The sequence below is a fragment of the Lolium perenne genome, chromosome 6 (assembly GCF_019359855.2).
Source record: "Lolium perenne isolate Kyuss_39 chromosome 6, Kyuss_2.0, whole genome shotgun sequence".
NCBI lineage: Eukaryota > Viridiplantae > Streptophyta > Magnoliopsida > Poales > Poaceae > Lolium > Lolium perenne.
The window spans coordinates 273,030,870-273,035,099 of record NC_067249.2 but is presented as its reverse complement, the minus strand read 5'-3'; positions in this window follow the sequence as shown (position 1 = coordinate 273,035,099).

The window sequence follows — 4,230 nt, the reverse complement described above, 5'->3', positions numbered from 1 at the left end:
ACTTGGAAAGTGACTTCCTATATATGAATCTTATTCTCCGGACCATTCCGGACCTCCTCATGATGTCCTGGATCCCATCCGAGACTCCGAACAACATTCGAACTCCATTCCATATTCCATATCTACTTAAAACGACATCAAACCTTAAGTGTGTCACCCAACGGTTCGTGAACTATGCAGACATGGTTGAGACTCCTCTCCGACCAATAACCAATAGCGGGATCTGGAGATCCATAATGGCTCCCACACATTCAACGATAACTTAGTGATCGATTGAACCAATTACATAAAATACCGATTCCCTTTGTCATGCGATACTTTACTTGCCCGAGGTTCGATCATCGGTATCTCCATACCATGTTCAACCTCGTTACCGACAAGTACTCTTTACTCGTACAGTGGTATGTCATCTCTTGTGATCTTAATCACATGCTTGCAAGCTAATCAGACGACATTCCACCGAGAGGGCCCAGAGTATATCTATCCGTCATCGGGATGGACAAATCCCACTCTTGATCCATATGCTTCAACTCACACTTTCCGAATACTTAATCCCATCTTTATAACCACCCATTTACGCAGTGGCGTTTGATGTAATCAAAGCATCCTTCCGGTGTAAGTGATTTACATGATCTCATGGTCGAAGGACTTAGGTAACTATGTATCGAAAGCTTATAGCAAGTTGAACTTAATGACTTGATCTTATGCTATGCTTAATATGGGTGTGTCCATCACATCATTCACCTAATGATATGATCTTGTTATTAATAACATCCGATGTTCATGATCAGGAAACCATGATCATCTATTAATCACCAAGCTAGTTAAATGAGAGGCTTACTAGGGACTTTGGTTGTTTACACAACACACATGTATCAATGTTTCCGGTTAATACAATTATAGCATGGAGTGTAAACATTTATCATGAACATTAAGATATAACAATAACTATTTTATTATTGCCTCTCGGGCATATCTCCAACAGTCTCCCACTTGCACTAGAGTCAATAATCTAGTTTACATATGTAAAGATATAACACCTTGGCCTTCTGGTGCTTATCATGTCTTGCTCACGGGAGAGGTTTCAGTCAACGGTTCTGACACGCTCAGAAATGTATGTATTTTGCAATTCATTTGCGTCTCAACGCATCACTCATTTTCCAAATGAGTCGGCATTAATCATATATGTTCAGTCTTCTGGTGGAACCTTAATTCCGCGGTCTGAAATATGTCACTAATATTGTCACACACAATATAGCTTCAAAGTTCTGACACTATCGGAACTACACCATGTTCTCAAAGAACTCCTCGACTTTAACATCCTCAGTCATTGTCAAAACAATGACATACTACTACTTCGTTTGTAGAATCCGTCACAATATTTAGAACTCATCTAAGTCTAGCATTGTGCTACCTTCTAATGAACACTTAGCCTAATTGAGATTTGAAATTCATTTTTATATGTGACCAAACTAATATCGGTGCAACACCTTACAACGATTTGTTTGTCATTTCCCCATACAAAACTAATATCCTTGGTTCTTCTAAAGCACTCAGGGATATTCTTACTGTTGTTCAATGATCATCACATGAATCATTCTGGTATATGCTCCTAACTCTTTAGAGCACAGAACATCTGATTGTGTACATATTATTCGTGATCTAAAATCACTCATGTGTTTTTACTCATTGAGTGTCAGATACACCCAAGTCTTGTTAAACCTTCACATGAAAAGAACACCTTCTTAATATTTTTATATTGAACTACTTCAATCTTCACTCTATGTACTTTAACTTAAACTTATTATGTGTTTCAATCTATCTTCATAGATCTTGACACTAAATATGTTTCAGTCCATATCCTTTCATTGAAGTTAATTCTCAATGAAACCTTTTAATCAAGTATATAATTACATCATTTATAATCAATGATATGTCATCCACATATAATATTATAACTATGTCTCAGCGCTCCCACTTAATTTCTTGCAAATGCAAGCTTCTCCATCGTTTCTGATGAAATCATAACTCTTTGATTATTTCATCCGGTGAAGATTCCAACTCCGTGATACTCACTTCATCCAGTGAAGTTTGTATACCTTTTTAGTATTCTACGGACTAGCAAAACTCTCAGTTGTATCTTGTATACACCTTTAATACACACTTCTGTTAAGTAATGTATTTTGCCATCCTACTAGCATATCTTATAAAAGAAATATGTAGCGATTACTAGAACAATCCGCATAGACTATAAGCATCGCTACTGAAGATCTAATCTTATCGCAGTCAACTCTTTGAACTTTGTCATAAACAACTTTTCGACAAGTCGAGCTTCTTCAAGGATATTCCATCCAAGTCCATCAATTTTGTAGATACATTTACTTTCAAAAAGTATTCACCTATCTTGGATTTTATGGCTCTTAGCCATTTAACAGAGTCAGGGCCCATCATAGCTTCTTTGTATGTAGATGGTTTATCATTGTTCAAAATCAATCCTTTGTCCACAAATCATTTATTTGATCACAAAGTAAACCATACCTACAAGGTTCAATAGGTACTTCAATCTCCATGACTATAACTCTTTGTAGACATGGGAGCTATGATCTTCGTGGCCGCTTCCTGAACCATTTCCGATGCTGCGCTACTCTGATCATCATGCTCAGGTTCATAAACCTTATCAAGTTCCATTGTCCTCCCACTCAAAATACTTCGCTAGAAACAATTTCTTGGAAATAAGTAAGAAACATCGACAAACACTTTTGTCTTTGTCTCCATAGTGGAAGGAATTCCCAATCAATTCTCTGGGATAACCAACAAAGACATTCATCCGATTTTGGTTGTAAACTTATTTACTTATGCTATGCATACCAAAATTTAAGAAAGGACTATTAGGGTTTATACCCATGCCATAACTCGTATGGTGTCATTTCAACGGATTTATGATGACGCTCTATTTAGTGTAAAAGCGTAGTCTCTAAAGCATAATCCACAAAATATAATGGCATCAAATATATCATCATTAATCCAACAAAGTTTGGATACGTCTCTCGAACACTCCATCATAACTATGGTGTTCCGAGAAACGTGAGTTGTAGAACAATTTCATAACTCTCTTAGATGTTCGCTAAATATCGTAATTCAAATATTTCCACCATGATCCAATCATAGATATTTGACTTTTCTATTACGATGATTTCTACTTCATACTGAAATTTATTTGAATCCATTCAAAAAGTTTCAAACTTCTTCCTTATCGAATAAATATATCCACATATATATACTCAATTCATTGTTGGAAGTTTTCATGAAGTAGAAGAATCTCCCGCACACAACTATGCCCAGTGAACCACATATATCATCATGTATGTATCCACTAGGTTAGTTGCCCGTTCAACTCTTGGCCTATGAACGGTATTTCAGTCATTCTCTTTAGAAGAGATTTGCAAGCGCCAAACGATTCGAAAATCAAATGACTCCAAAAATCCATTTGCATGGAGTTCCTTCATGCGTTCCTTTCTAACATGACCTAAATGGCGGTTCCACTAATAAGTGGAATTCAAAGTATTTGCCTTACGGCATATTAGCGTCAGTGTTATGTATGTGTGTTTCACCATTAAGATTTATAATAACTTATCCATCGTACATGGAGTAAGGTCATAATTTGAACAACTCATTGTTTTTATTTGACCAGAGCTAAATAACAATTATGAAGTTCTTTATTATAAATCTCAAGAGCTAGGTAGAATGCCAACGACGAACACAATAACACTTTATTTTGTTCCAGACGTGCATTTCTACCACATTCCTTATCAGTCACTTAGGCCATTGTATTCTTGTATTGCGTTGTGTTGTATGACATCTCATACCAACCAATCTGGTACAAATACCCAAGAACTTCATTGTGTGACCAATCAAGGAATACATTCATAACATGTATATCATCTATATACACCTGAGCTAGACTTTCTAGTCTTTTCTTTCTTTCTGCCAAAATCTTTTGTAGTTTCTCTTTTAGTTTTCCTCATTCTCAGAAAACACTTCACCTTCAATAACTTCTAGGTCCATTGGTCAAATACCAATAACCTTGAGGTTCTTACTTTGAAGTTGATCATCATATGACAAGTGTTTCAGATTTCACTATTAGTAACTTTGTAATGTGATGAACAATTTCACTCATAATTTTATCCATTAAATCATGACGACTTTCCGAGACCATGTCTGTACATGCTA